Source organism: Jaculus jaculus, chromosome 8 (assembly GCF_020740685.1).
Source record: "Jaculus jaculus isolate mJacJac1 chromosome 8, mJacJac1.mat.Y.cur, whole genome shotgun sequence".
Classification (NCBI taxonomy): Eukaryota; Metazoa; Chordata; class Mammalia; order Rodentia; family Dipodidae; genus Jaculus; species Jaculus jaculus.
In genome coordinates, this window is record NC_059109.1 from 84541821 (window position 1) to 84558130 (window position 16310).

Here is a 16310-nt window from a genome sequence, read left to right on the forward strand (position 1 = left end):
TAAAGGAAAAAATACTCTTGGAAAGCCTAGGTGTGATGGTACAAACCTGTAATCCCAGCACTCAGGAAGCAGAAGTATCACGGATTTGAAGCCAGACTGGGAAACACAGTGAGACCCAGCCTTCCAAAGGGCAAAAAGGCTCTTGGGCTGGGAGGTAGCTCAGGGTTAAAATATTTTCCTAGCATCCAAGCACTGTGAAAAGAAAAAAGATGGGGGGGAAGGGATTAGTGAAGGAAGAGGAGGAGAAGGAAAGATGTGGAGGCAGAAGAGGGAAAGAGGAGGAAGAGGGAGTGAAGGAAGAAAAGGAAAAGAAGAACAGGAGGAAAATTTATTCTCAAAACAATGCCAACCTCCAAAGCCAGACCTGCTGCCTAAGCCTCTGAGTGCTGAGATTACTGGTATGTGTCACCAAAGTAAATCCTGACACCAACAAGGTATATAACAAAAAGAAAAGCTAGTAATACATACTGTAACTTCCACCAACAAGTGGAAGGAGGCAAAAAAATTCTGAGATCAACAGAAACCAAAAGAGCATTTGATAAAACTCTGTAAATAGTTTTAATAAAACACAGCACATTAGACATAGAAAAGCCCTCAAAAAGAACCCCTACATCACACCAAAACCAATGAGAACGCTCAGTACACCTAGAACTAGAAATGACAACCCAATTACAGAAAGACTGCTCTGTATGTTGTAATACACAAGAAAAAAGACCCAGACTCAAGGAATGGAAAAGGATAGCAAAAGACACTACAGGTAGAGAGTGGGTCTGTCTACCAAGAAATAATAGTTAACAAAAGACCCCACTGGAATACAACACTGCAGGGAAGCCAGAAAACAAACAAAAAGTATAGCTGGAAAGAATGCTTAGTGGTTAAGACACTTGCCTGCAAAGCCAAGGACCCAGGTTCAATTCCCCAGTACCTACATAAACCCATATACACAAGGTGATGCATACATCTAGAGTTTGCACTGGCTAGAGGCAGTGGCACGTCCATTCTCTCTATCTGCCTATTTCTCTGCCAATTAAAAAAAAATACAAACTTTTTTTTTAAAAGTACCCATATACTACCCAGCATGAAGTAACATCTACTAAGGTTTACTTCTGGCCCTTCCATTGTATTAGATGAGCAGTTCAATTCTTTCTTTTTTTTTTTTTTAATTTTCCTTTTTTTGTTGTTTTTCATTTTGTTTTGTTTTGTTTTGTTTTGGGGTAGGGTCTCACTCTAGTCCAGGCTGACCTAGAATTCACTGTGTAGTCACTGGGTGGCCTCAAACTCTTGGTGCTCCTCCTACCTTTGCCTCCTGAGTGCTGGGATTAAGAGTGTGCGCCACTATGCCTGGCTGCAGTTCAATTCTTAATGTCATGATTAATAAATTCAAAAGAGGATTTAAACAGACAGTGGCCAAGTCCAAATCCAGATTTACATCCCACAATTTAACATGCAAAGGGACTACTATGGTACCTGGCTGCAGTGAAGCATATACCTCTGGTTTATTTTGATTATCAAGACCATTCCCTAAAGAAGAAAATGTTCACACATGGCTGCAGTACCAAAGAGACAGTGTGGCAAACCAGTGATAAAGCAACATCATGTGACTGAAGACATAGGATACAGGCACTGAGTCACATCGCCCCAGCACTTTGCATGAGCAGTTATAGCTTTGTGGTGGAAAAGTATAAAGAATCACTAGCACATGTTAAAGTTTGGCAGAAAATATAAGTTCTGAGAAGCTACACCATGTGGTACTTTATGTGGCTGGGATCAGGAGAAATACAAGGGTTTACAGATTGGAAAAGATGGAAGCAAAATTTGTATTGGTGCCAGGCGTAGTGGCACACGCCTTTAATCCCAGCACTCAGGAGGAAGAGGTAGGAGGATCGCTTTGAGTTCAAGGCCACCTTGAGACTACAAAATAAATCCAGGTCAACCTGAGCTAGAATGAGCCTACCTTGGAGAAAAAAAAAAAAATGGTATTGGTTTATTACATTTGAAAAGACTGACTGCAGTGGAATATAATCTGCCCCCCCCCCCAGCCTTCCTAACTTAGAAAATAACTGAATAAAGCTGTGAAGTAACTAGCCTTACCACTTACTATTTAGGTGAAGATGCACCTCGATTCCTTGAAGAAGATTACAAAGCCAGGCATGGTGGCACATATCTCTAATCCCAGCATCTGCCAGGCAGAGGTAGGAGGACTGCCATGAGTTCAGGGCCACCCTAAGACAACACAGTAAATTCCAGGTCAGCCTGGGATAGAGTAAGACCCTACCTCCAAAAACCAATCAAAATTAAGAGATGAGGAAGAGAGGAGGGGAGGGAAAGGAAGGGGAGGGGAAGGGGGAAGAGAAAGGAAAAGGAAGAAAGGGGAAAGGGGAAGAAGGGGAAGAAAGAAGAAGGAGAAGGAGGGGAGGAAAAGAGGAGGGAGAGGAGGGGAGGAAAAGGAGAGAGGAGGGGAGGGGAAGGGAAGGGGAAGGCAGAGAAGGGGAGGGGAGAGAAGGAGAGGAGAGGGGAGAGGAAGGGGAGAGGAAGAAAGAAAGATAAGGGGAGGGGAGAGGAGGGGAGAGAAGGGAAAGGGGAGGGGAGGGAAGGGGAAGAGAAGTTGTTGATTATAGTGCAGAAAGTAATGAGATAGACAATGAATTAGTTGAAAATGCAGACTATGAATATTCTGCTCAAGATGACGACTTGGAGTCATCAAGAACATACCCATCTTGGGCTGGAGAGATGGCTTAGCGGTTAAGCGCTTGCCTGTGAAGCCTAAGGACCCCGGTTCGAGGCTCGGTTCCCCAGGTCCCACGTTAGCCAGATGCACAAGAGGGCGCGCGCATCTGGAGTTCGTTTGCAGAGGCTGGAAGCCCTGGCGCGCCCATTCTCTCTCTCTCCCTCTACCTGTCTTTCTCTCTGTGTCTGTCTCTCTCAAATAAATAAATAAAAATAAAAAAAAAAGAACATACCCATCTTGATCCTTTGACTGTCTCTTATTCAGTGCCAAGAAAATAAATACCTTGTTTTTTATTACACAGGACATTTAAGGTAAATGAGTTTATAGGCATCTGAATCAGAACAGACAAAAAGAAACTCAAATCTGCTTAGCATCAAGACAGTAAGTATTAATTCATGATAAAATTGGCATTTGTTGGGCTGGAGAGATGGATTAGCAGTTAACTGCTTGCCTGTGAACCCTAAGGACCTCAGTTCGAGGCCCAGTTCCCCAGGACCCATGTAAGCCAGATGCACAAGGTGGTCATACATCTGGAGTTCATTTGCAGCGGCTGGAAGCCCTGGCGCGCCCATTCTCTCTCTAACTGGCTCTTTGTCTCTCTGTCTGTTTCTCAAATAAACAAATAAAAATGAATATATTTTAAAATATTGGCATTTGTTTCATTTTGGATTTTAAGTGTACCCTAGAATGCACTGAGCTATCAAATAATGAATTTACTTTAAAAAGAACCTGTGTAGAAGTGACTGGAGTGCTCAGTACTGCAATATCTCTATCACACCTTCCAAGGCTCAGGGTCCACTGTGGAAGAGGTGGCTGAAAGAATGTAAGAGCCAAAAGAAGGGTAGGACTCCTTACAATGTGCTCCCTCCAGACATAAAATGGTCTGGATATCCATGACCTCACAGTGCCTGACACTACCTACACAAGACCATCATAAGAGGAGGAAAAGATCATGACATCAAAATAAAAGAGAGACTGATTAAGAGGGGGAGGGGACATGATAAAGAGTAGAGTTTCAAAGGGGAAAGTGAGGGGAGAGAGAGTATTACCATGGAATTTTTTTTATAATCACGGAAGTTGTAAATTTAAAAAAATTTTTGAAAGAAAAAAAAAAGAAAGAACCTACATATGGCTGCAAAGATGGCTTAGCATTTAAGGTGCTTGGCTGCAAAGGCAAAGGACCCAGGTTCGACTCTCCAGGACCCACATAAGACAGAAGCACAAAAGGGCGCATGTATCTGGAGTTCATTAGCAGTGGCTAGAGGTCCTGGTGTACCCATTCTCTTCCTCCCCGTACCCAACCTGGCTAGTTCTGTCTCTGTCTCTGTCTCTGTCTCTCTCTCTCTCTCTCTCTCAAATAAATAAATAAAAATAAAATTTTAAAAATTTTTTAAAAAGAACCTGTGTAACCGGGTGTGGTGGCAGATACCTTTAATCCCAGCATTTGTGAGAGAGATGTAGGAGGATCACTATGAGTTCAAGGCCACCCTAAGAATACATAAGTCAGCCTGGCCTAGAATGAAACTCTACCTGGGGGGAGGGGAGGAAACCTGTGCAATTGCATGAATTTTATCTCCTGTGGCATCTGCAGCAAATTGATAATTGTCAAAAAAAAAAAAATGGCATTTAAAGCCAGGTATGGTGGTCAACCTGAGCTAGTGACACCTTACATGGGGGGGGAAAAAAAAAAGGTAATTGTAAAGTGTGTCAAGAGTATGAAATCTAAATCCTAGATTTGTGGAAAACTCAGATGTGTTCATGGGTTTCTATGGATGGGTTTGTGTAGAGGGTAGATATGTTTAAGATAAGGCTATTCATCAGAATCATGTTAACTATTGGATTGTGACTAAAATAATCCAGACTTTGTGTTGAAACCATCCCTGTCTACATTTACCAAAGTTAAACAAATTAAAGCTATATTAAATAATTGCAAAAAAAAAACCTTCAATCTTAAACTGGGCAAGTGACAACTACAAAAGCCTACATTTCACAGCCTGTTTTTCAGCTATATATATGTGCTGAATTTTAGCCAATGGGACTGATTCAAAGTGAAAAGCTGGCCTTCCCCTTCTTACGTGCCTTCCTACTGGCTGCAAGAACCATACATATTTTTAAAACTAGAAATCATGGGTTAGAGAGATGGCTCAATGGTTAAGGTGCTTGCCTGTAAAGCCTAAGGACCCAGGTTCAGTTCTCCAGTATCAATGTAAGCTAGATGCACAAGGTGGATCTGTAGTTTATTTGTAGAAGTTGGAGGCCCAGGCATGCCCCCTTCTCTCTTTCTCTGCCTCTCTCTCTCAAATAAATAAACAAAAAATATGTATTTTATTTATTTATTTAAGAGAGTTAGATAGAAAGAGGCAGACACAGAAAAACAGTGGGTGTGCCAGGGCCTCCAGCCACTGCAAACCAACTCCAGACACATGCGCCACTGGTGCATCTGGCTTATGTGGGTACTGAGGAATTGAACCTGGATCCTCAGGCTTCATAGGCAAGTGCTTCAACTACTAACCCATTTCTCCAGCCCATAAATAATTTTGTAAGAAAATAGAAAACATAGCCTAATATGTGAGAGAGAAGCTTGTTCCATTATTTTGTTAGATAGAGCAGTCCATACTACACCCAACACAGAGAAGGACAAAAAGATTTTTTAAATAAATCTGTAGTTGCCTAGCATAGGTGAGGGCCCAGGTTTCATCCCAGCACTGCAAAAAGAAAGAAAAAGGAAATCTGATAGCTTTTCCTATTAACAATAAGCTTTTTATTTCCTCGGGTGGTGCCAGGGCTCCAACCTGGGGTCTTAGGCACAGTAGGCAATCCTTGTACTACCGAGCCATGCCTCCAGCCCCATGCACATTCCAGAATTCAGAAAAGTATAATGTGCGTATTCAGAAACAAAAACATCTGACATTTGGAAAACATCTGAATGAAAAGGTAACAGGCCTGAATAAACCCAGGTACCAATTTTTTGAAAGGAAATGGATCAGCATCTATTTCAAACCTGGGGTGCTCTGTGGGAAGGGAAGAAGTAATTTTGCTCCAGAGGGATGGAATAGAGGAATGGAAGGTTCATGGTAAAGGGTGAGCGCATCTGGGTGAGATGAAAAAACTTACTGCCTGCCTTGGTTATAGGACTTGTTAAATTGGCTTTTTGGCAATCCTTTTTAAAAGCTGGCCACTGACCCATCATCTCAAGATATGACTGGGAATGTGTGTTGCAAGTATGGGCCAGAATTTACTCCAACTGAGCAAGAAAACCACTGTGCAGTCAACTCTCCAAGTAAGCCCACCATGAATACGGCTCGTCTAACTCAAGACACATCTCCATGTGCCCTGTCCAGCACAAGGCAGTGGGACAGAGGGTCAACGGGAGCCAGCACTTTACAGGAGGCCAGAATCAATCACCTCAGAACACGCTTGGAGGGGAGACTACAGTAAGGTTATTATCTACTGGATGAAAAAGAGCTTGCTGCCGGGCGTGGTGACGCATGCCTTTAATCCCAGGACTCAGGAGGCAGAGGTAGGAGGATCACCATGAGTTCAAGGCCACCCTGAGACTACATAGTTAATTCCAGGTCAGCCTGGACCAGAGTGAGACCCTACCTTGAAAAAAAAAAAAGAAAAAAGAAAAAGAAAAAGAGCTTGCTCTATAAGGCAATGTTGCCCTACACATGTAGGTTTCACACTTCTGTCTTTAGTAATGGAACAAACATCCTCAACTTGAATCTTAGCTAAAACCTGGAAGAGGGGATAAAAAGACCCACACACATAGGGCGAAAAGTCTTATTAAAATAAAGACATAAGACTTCACTGCAAAGGTTTTATTTTTAAATATTTTTATTTATTTGAGAAAGTGTCAGAGGCCCCTGACACTGCAAACATAGTCCAGACACATATGTCACTTTGTGCATCTGGCTTTACATGGGCACTGGGGAATGGAACCCAGGCCTTTAGGCTTTGCAAGCAAGCACTTTTAACAGTTGGGCCATTTTTTCAGCCCTCAAAAGGTTTTAACATACATTTTCCAGAAATAAAACAAAAAAAAAATCCAGGGCTGGGATTAAAGGCATGAGCCATCATGCCCAACTTATTTTCTTTTCTTTTCTTTTTTTTTTTTTTTTTTTGGTTTTTCGAGGTAGGGTCTCACTCTAGTTCAGGCTGACCTGGAATTCGCTATGGAGTCTCAGGGTGGCCTTGAACTCACTGCGATCCTCCTACCTCTGTCTCCCGAGTGCGTGCTGGGATTAAAGGCGTGCGCCACCACGCCCGGCTCCAACTTATTTTCTTTTTTTTTTTTCTTTTTTTTTTTGGTTTTTCGAGGTAGGGTCTCACTCTTGTCCAGGCTGACCTGGAGTTCATTTGCAGTGGCTGGAGGCCCTGATATGCCCATTCTCTCTATCTACCTCTGCCTCTGTTTCTGCCCCTGTCTGTCTGTCTCTCTCTCTCAAATACATAAATAAATGCATAAATAAATATTTTTTAAAAAGAAAATTAAGAAGCCGGGCTTGGTGGCACACACCTTTAATCCCAGCACTCAGGAGGCAGAGGTAGGAGGATTGCTATGTGTTCGAGGCCACCCTGAGACTCCATAGTGAATTCCAGGTCAGCCTGGTCTAGAGTGAGACCCTGTCTCGAAAAACCAAAAAAAAAAGAAAGAAAATTAAGTATATTTTACTCTGAGCTGGGGAGGTAGCTGGGCAGTTAAAGGTACTTGTTTAGAAAGCTTGCTGGCATAGGTTTGATTCCCCAATACCTACATAAAGCCACATACAGAAAGTGGTACACACATCTGGAGTTTGTAGTGGCAACAGGCCCTGATGCACACATACTCTCTTACTGCCTCTCCCCCCACCCCAACCACCATGCACCTGGGGCTAGGGTGATGGCTTAGCTGTTAAAGGCACTTGCTTATAAAGCTTGCTGGCCTGGGTATGACTGCCCAGTACCTGTGTAAAGCTGAACAGAAAGTGACATGTGTCTGGGGTTCCTGTGTGTATAGCAAGAGACCCTGGTGTGCCGCATGCATGCAGTCACATATGCAAATACATGCTGAAAAATTAAAAATAATATATTTGTATATATACATACATGTGCATATGTATGGGCATATCTGGGCCACTTAGCACTGCAAATAAACATTAGACGCTTGCACCACTTTTGTATATGGCTTAGGTAAGTGGCTTGAGAATTCAACCTGGGCCAGCAGGCTTTACAAACACCTTTAATAGTTGAGACATCTTCTCAGGCTGCAATCTAAATATTTATTTATTTAAGGGGGGGCACCATGGCCTCCAACCACTGCAAACAAACTCTAGACACGAACATATCTGTGATTCTAGGATATAGAAGAAAACTGCTAAAAATATATAAATATATATATATATTAAGAGGACTTTTCCTGCTCATGGATGGGGGCAAGAATCAACTTACTTGCTGAACCAGATGAGAAGCATTTTCCAGGCAATGAGAAACCTAAAACTGACAGAAGAAAACGAGAAAGAGAAAACTATCCAGGCCTTTAATTCCAGCACTTGGGAGGCAGAGGCAGGAGAAATGCTGTTGAGTGTGAAGTCACCCTGTGACTACATAGTGAATTCTAGGTCAGCCTGAGCTACAGTGAGACCCTACCTCAAAAAAAAAAAAAAAAAAAAACAAGGAAAGAAGATTCCAGGAAATGAGGCAAGAAAAACACTATTTAACACTATTTCAGAACACACATGGTGGTACTCATGCTCAGATTGCATGTTAAGCTTCTGAAACCTTGATATCTCTCTCGCGCGCTCTCTCTCTCTCTCTGGCATGCATAAGTGAATCTCCTCACCCAAACACATAAACAAACCCTGTAACTGATAAACAACCTCATTCATGGAGAAAGTAGTATACCATAATCTACATTTTCAGTTAATTCAGGTGAGAAGCAACCTGGTAAACTGAAAGAAAAGTGGCGCACACCTTTAATCCCAGCACTTGGGAGGCAGAGGTAGGAGAATCACCGTCACTTCGAGGCCACCCTCAGACTACATAGTGAATTCCAGGTCAACCTGGACTACAGTGAGATCCCACCTCAAAAAAAAAAAAAAAAAATTTAAGGGGGTAGGGGCCTGAGTTAAGGGCTCTTGGCTGGAATCTCAGCACCAGCACAATAAATCTAAACAAAACACAGGCCAGAGTAAACACTATGCAAACCCAGAAAGGCTTTAGAACTGCCAAACTGCAGGCTGCATGGCAAACCTAAAACAAAATAATACCAGGGACAGGGAAGGAATTATCATGGTTTACTGTCTATAACTATTGAAGCTGTCAATAATAAAAAAAATTGAATAATCATAATGATACCTGGATTATCAGGCCAGTACTCAGGAAGCAGAGGAGTATTGCCATGTCTTTGAGGCCACCCTGAGACTATATAGTGAATTCCAAGTCAGCCTGGGCTACACTGAGTCCCTACCTCAAAATCACCCCCCATCCAAAAAATAAAAATAAGAAGGAAGGAAAGAGAAAAAGAAAAGGATTATCATAAACCAGAATGGAACACATTTATTGGTAGTGTTTTTTATACCACAAAGAAAGGCAGCATATGATTTAATTTACAACCTCATGGTTTTATTTCAACATTACCTTGCTGATTTTAAAATGTATACCCAGGCTGGGAGATGGATCAGTGGTTAAAGGTGCTTGCTTGCAAAGCCCAAGTTTGATTCTCCAGTAAAACCAGAAGCACAAAATGGCACATGTGTCTGGAGTTCATTGGCAATGACAAGAGACCCTGGCATGCCTCTTCTCTTTCTTCCTCCCCCCTCACAAATAAATAATAACCAAAGCCGGGCACGGTGGCATATGCCTTTAATCCCAGCACTTGGGAAACAGAGATAGGAGGAAGTAGAGGCCATGAGTTCAAAGCCATCCTGAGACTACATAGTGAATTCCAGGTCAGCCTGGGCTATAGTGAGACCCTACCCTGAAAAACCAATAATAATAATAACAACAACAACAGCAGCAACAACCAATTGAAAAGGCCACAGTTCTTCTAATCTACTTAGTCTCTTTTCATGGTAACCGTTACACAACCATCCATCTTCTCTCCTTATGCAAGTCACCATGAGTGTTTACATAGGTTTTAGGAACTGCTCAATCTCTCTGATAAATATTTACTTTTCTCGTTGCTACGAATCAAATTATAAACAATACAACATTTTATATAACATGTTTGTAGTAAGAAAGTAAGTCAGTGACATCAATAGCACAGACTCCATAAACCAAAAAACACACCAGAATTACTGGACACAGTAAGGGCTCTTGGAAATAAACATGAATGAGAATTTTCCCTCACTGCTCAGTTTTGATGGAATTTAGATCTGAGTCCCTCTGCATCTTCTAACATGCTCCTGAGTCATGTTCCTGGAACTGAGCAGAACAGGTGTCCTCAGCTATGAAAGCTAGACACTGAACTGTCACCTGCATGCTCTTGATGACAAAGACAAAAGGTCTTTGCTCTGAGTTTAGTAAGAGCTTTGTATTTTAGTATCTGTCCTGAAAGTCTAAAAGCAAATAGAATGAGACCAACCATTCCACCAGGTGCTTGAGTGTGACCATGGTCTAAGGAAATACAGAGATGGAAAGGACTATGCCCAAAGCAATTTCCTATCTCATTTGATAGTACAGGGCAATGAATATAGAAGCACATACATGCTATGAACTTTGCTACATACATGTGAAAGCTAAAGGAAACAGAACACCAAAACTGAAATTGTCAAAAAGGACTGGGAAGTGGGCCTGATCTTAAAAAGAACTCCTCGTGGAAGTCCAGAGGTAGGCAGGGATGGTGAGCCTGAAGGCAGAGAAAACACCAGCCTACCACAGAACATAGAGAAAAGTGGGGGAAGAAAAGTCCCTCATAGGGTCAAAGAGACCTCAAAAGTCAGGTGTGGGGCTGGATGGCTTAGCATTTAAGGCATTTGCCTGGGAAGCCAAAGGACCCAGGTTTGATTTCCCCAGATCCACATAAGCCAAATGCACATGGTGGTGCATGTGTCTGGAGTTCATTTGCAAGTGGCTGAAGGCCCTGACACAACCATATTCATTCATTCATTCACTCTCCCTCTCACAAATTAAATAAATAAATAAAGTCAGGTGTTCATGTATATAGCACAGCTTTCGAAGTATGCGTTTCAAAGCAAGGGATAGGAAAAGACAGTCCACAGCCCAGTCATCTCAAGATGGAACATCAAGGGGGCTGAGGAGATGGTTCAGTGTTTGTTAAAGGAGCTAGCTTGAAAACCTGCTGGCCCACATTCAATTACCCAGCACCCACATAAAGCCAGATGCAAAGATGCATGGATGTGTGACCTCAATGCAATATGGCAATGAGAGGCAGAGCCAAGAGAATGCTAAAGCACAGAAGTCCACTAGTCTGGCATTCCTTTGTATTCTGTAAGTCATTTGCAGTGGCAAGAGACCCTGTCTCAAAAACAATGGGGCACAAACACCTTGATGTGGTCTCTGACCACCACAGGCACGGCATGTCAACCATGCCCACACAAGTCAAAAATACACACAAATAAAAACATGTTTTAGCTGAGCATGGTATAGCACATGCCTTGAATCCCAGCACTCAGGAGGCAGGGATAGGAGGATCACTGTGAGTTCAAGACCAGTTTGGGACTACAGAGTGAATTCCAGGTCAGCCTAGGCTAGAGCGAGACCTTGCCTCCAAAAACTAAACATATATTTTAAAAAAAATTAAAGTTTGGAAGAACAAGATGTACTAATCCAACTATAGCTATCCCTCAGTATACACTGGGTATTATTTCTGGGATACTCCCAAAGCAAAGTTCAGGGGAAGTCCTTAGATAATATTATATGATATAATATTGGCACATTGTTCTGAATTGTGTGTGTGTGTGTGTGTGTGTGTGTGTGTGTGTGTGCGCGCGCGTGTGTGTATTTGTAGAGAGAGAGAAATCAGAGGACAACTTTGAGCTGTCTGTGCTACACCTTTGAGACAAGGTCTCTTGGTGCTACAAATGAACTGCTAGACCTCAAAGAAATTTAACTAGCCTACAAGCTAATGGGTGCTAGAGTACTGAACCCTGGCTGGAAGGCTTTGCAAACTTTAACTATATAGCCATCTCCTAAGCCAGTCCTAAATTTCTTTTATATTATTTACTTATTTATCTGAGAAAGAAAGAGAGATAGATGCATGTACAAGACTCTCCTGTCACTACAAACAAACTCTAGACACATGGGCCACTTTGCACACGTGGATACTGGGGAATCAAATCCAGACCAGCAGGCTTTGCAAATGAGCACTTTTAACCACTGAGCCATCTCTCCAACCCTGATCTGGTTATTTTAAATCACCTCTTTATTACTTATAATATCTAACATAATATAAATGCCATATACATAGTTGTCATATTGGCTTATAAATTATTTTTTTAAAAAAGGGTGAATCTTGATAATGGGGAAGTGACAGAAACGGAGATGAATAGAGGGACTGACTTCAAAGAAAACAAGTTAAGATATGGCGTCAAAGATGGCCTTCAGTGAAAGAACAGGTTGTCCCGTTCAGAAACAGGGAAATGTACAGGTAGCTCAAATGTACAGAACTTGCTTACAAGGCCCTATGTCCATTCCCCAGAACTCAAAAAATAAACAAAACACTGTCCATCCAGCTTTGGGATACAAAAGAGGGTACAGAGATGGGGGGAATGTTCCTGAGTAGTATATATATGTTTAACCTAATTAAATTGCAAAACACTTGGAAAGGAGAAAACAGTTCTGAAATCATCTCCATGGTCCTCATATGAGATACAAAGGACCCCAAAAGTAGTAGGCACTCAAATGTACTGACAATATAAAAAAAAGTCAAAAGCATAGAAAGAAAAACAAAAATACTTACCTATCTTATAGTTAATATGAGATAAGAATTTGGCTTTAAAATATCTTTATGATTAGTATTAACCAAATAATTCATTATTCCCATGCTGTTCATTCAGACTGCTCCTGACAAATACATAAAGTCAAGTTCAGCAGGGCTCTCAGGATAAAGGGATGTTAGCATAATTCCTGCCTGAGACACAGAACTGGTAGTTGTATTTTAGAAGCACCTAAGTTCATGGTGCAGACCTTCCATATGGTCTTGGTTCCGAACCCCAGACCTACATATCCTTGTGCTGCTAAGGTCCAAGCTAAAAACTGCAAGGGTAGTCCTGGTGAGAGGAGTCAAGTCCTAGCTAGAAACATGGAAATGCTAGCTGAACATGGTGGTGCACACCTTTAATCCCAGCACTCAGAAGACAGAGGTAGGAGGATTGCTATGAGTTCAAGGCCAGTCTGGGACTACAGAGTTTGAGGTCAGCCTGAATTTAAGAGTGAGATCCTGTTACAAAAATAAAAAGGTAGGTGCACCTGCCTTCAATCACAGCAGGGGCAGAGGTAGGAGGATCACTATGAATTTGAGGCCACTATGAGAATACATAGTGAATTCCAGGTCAGCCTGGGTTACAGCAAGACCCTACCTCGAACAACCAAACACTAAAAAAAAAAAGAAAGAAAAAGACAAAAAAAAAAAAAAAAAAACCTCCAAAAGTATGCGCCACTTTGGGAATCAAATGCAGGCCATAAGGCTTTGCAAGCAAGTACCTACAACATCTGAGCCATCCCTCCAGCCCACAAGCCTGTTTTTTATGAGATGATGGCATTTTTATTAGGGAATATTATTGCATTTATTCTATTGTTATTAATCTCTTACTACCTAATACCTAACATTCTCCTTTCACCTTTGTAGCTGTGTGCAGGACTCACTGTGTTGCACATCACACATGCATCTACATGGTTGACAGGTAAGAAAATTGAATAGGCACAGAGTGTCCTGGTCAATGTCATAGAGTTTGTAAGTGACAGCAGGGTAAGAGCCCCTCAGGACTGCAACACTACTATTCTGTTCTATACTACTCTACATTAACCAAGTACACCACCAAGATAACATGATTTATCAATACACTGGAATGGTACATCTCAAGAAGATGGTCACATTCTATTTTGGAAGCTAAACTATGTGAAGGAACATAGCTGTTGCTTTTAGCATTAAGTGAACATATTTCATGTATTAATGCATCTTACATGCCTCTTATAATACAAGCAATGCAGAGCCAGATTCAACGGTTGTCTCAGGAGCAGTTAGCAAGCCTCTAGGAAACTGGCCCTCCAAAGTGAAGAATCATGCACAAGACAGTGACAGTCTGGCCTGACTCCCGTTAGAAAATACTTATGATGGCTGCACATGATGGCATACACCTTTAATCCCAGCACTTGAAAGGCAGAGCTAGGAGGGTCACTATGAGTTTGAGGCTACTCTGAGAGTACAGAGTTAATTCCAGGTCAGCCTGGGCCAGAGAGAGACCCTACCTTGAAAATAAATAAATAAATAAAAATAAAAATACTTATGTTGAGCATCTTTCAATTCTTCCTATTTGTTCTTGAGTGAGTTAATATCAGCATCCAGCTGGCCTGGAGGTAAGTAAGCAAAAACACCAGGCTTACACCAAGGCAACTTTTTTTTGTTTGGTTTTTCGAGGTAGAGTCTCACTCTAGTCTAGGCTGACCTGGAATTCATTATGTAGGCTTAGGGCAGCCTCAAACTCACAGAGATCCTGGGGAGGGAGGGAGGGAGGGAGGGAGGGAGGGAGGGAGGGAGGAAGGAAGGAAGGAAGGAAGGAAGGAAGGAAGGAAGGAAGGAAGGAAGGAAGGAAGGAAGGAAGGAAGGAAGGAAAGAATGGAGGGAGGGAGGGAGGGAAGAGAGAGAGAGAGAGAGAGAGATAGATAGATAGATAGATAGATAGATAGATAGATAGATAGATGATAGATAGATAGATAGATAGATAGATAGATAGATAGATAGAAAGAAAGAAAAAAAAAAGAAAGAAAGAAAGAAAGAAAGAAAGAAAGAAAGAAAGAAAGAAAGAAAGAAAGAAAGAAAGAAAGAACGAACGAACCAACCTGGTGCTGGATGGATCAGCAGTTAAAGGCACTTGCTTGCAAGGCCTGACAACCTGATTCCCCAGTAACCATGTAAAGCCAGATGCACTAAGTGGCACATGTATCTGGAGATCATGTGCAGTGGCAGGAAGCCCTCACCCACCCATACTGACTCTTAATGCCTCTTTCCCTCTCTCTTGCTCTCCCAAAGAAAAGAAAAGAAAATAGCAGGCTGGTGAGATGGCTCAGCAGTTAAAGGGCTTGCTTGCAAAGCCTAATAAACCAGGTTCAAGTCTCCAGTACCCATGTAAAGCCAGAGGCCAAAGTGACACACACACCTGGAGTTCATTTGCAGCAGCTAGAGACTCTGGAACACTCATTCCCATTCTCTCTCTCTCCGTATGTGTGTGTGTGTGTGTATGTGTGTTTGTATGTGCACACACACACATGCTTACAAATAAATAATATTTTTCCTTTTTTTTTTCCTTCTTTTTTCGAGGTAGGGTTTCACTCTAGCTCAGGTTGACCTGGAATTCACTATGTACTCTCAGGGTGGCCTCGAATTCATGGTGATCCTATCTGCCTTCCAAGTGCTAGGATTAAAGGTGTGTGCCACCACACCTGGCTTAATTTTTTTTAATGGAAAAAACAATCTAGTGAGTTTAGCATGGTGGTGCACATCTTTAATCCCAGCACTTGTAAGGTAGAGGCAAGAGGATCAGGAGTTTAAGAGTAGCCTCCACTATGTAGTGAGTTTGAGGCTAGTTTGGACTACATGAGACTCTGTCTCAAAACAACCCCACCCCACGACCACAGACATACAAAAGTTCCATAAGGGTTAAATTTGCAAATTTACAGAAAGTCATTTTAGCTACAAATTAAAGACAAACTCTGAAAGAACAACTAAAAATACTACAACTCTTAAATAAGACTTATTTTTTGGAAATTTATTTTTATGCTGATTGAAAAGATGAGTTGAGAAGGACATGGTTTTCTCCTTCACTGGACAAAAGACCTGAAATCAAACCACCAAACTAGGTCACAAATTCTAATACCAGAAAAATGCACTGTTGAGAACAGAATTTTTCAAAGGTGAAGATAGAGTTAAGGTGAGAACTTACTCTATAGCCCCAGACTGAGACAAGAACTCACAGTGATCCTCCATGAAATTCTATGCATTGAGAAAGGAGTTCAGCAGTAGGAGCTACTCTACACATGAAAATAAGACAAAGCCAGGCTCAACCCTTTAATCCCACCACTTAGGAGGCAGAGGTAGGAGGATCAGTATGAGTCCAAGGACAGCCTGAGAGACTACATAGTGAATTCCAGGTCAGCCTGGACTAAAGCAAGACCCTACCTCAAAAAAAATAAAAAATAAATTGGGGTGGAGGGATGGCTTAGCAGCTTTGCCTGCAAAGCCAAAGGACCCAGGTTCAATTCCCTAGGACCCATGTTAGTCAGATGCACAAAGTGGCACATGCATCCGGAGTTCATTTGAAATGGCTGGAGGCCCTGGCATGCCGATCCTGTCTCTCTCTAATAAATAAATTAAATTAAAATATTTTTTAAATAAAATAAATTAATCAAAAAAAAAAAAAGCTAG

At 41.8% G+C, this 16310-nt stretch overlaps 1 protein-coding gene across 3 annotated transcripts in view; it reads right to left on the reverse strand.

Moving 5' to 3' along the window:
• The window catches only part of Slc23a2 (solute carrier family 23 member 2), a 151075-nt gene that overhangs the window by 109575 nt on the left and 25190 nt on the right, over positions 1–16310 (reverse strand). Inside the window, exon 1 of one of the 3 annotated variants that reach the window (XM_045156048.1) lies at positions 47–179. The exons of the other annotated variants lie outside the window; for them this stretch is intronic. The gene's annotated coding sequence lies outside the window, so the exon portion shown is untranslated. Of the gene's footprint in view, positions 1–46; positions 180–16310 lie in introns of those variants that run through there. 3 annotated transcript variants of the gene reach the window in all.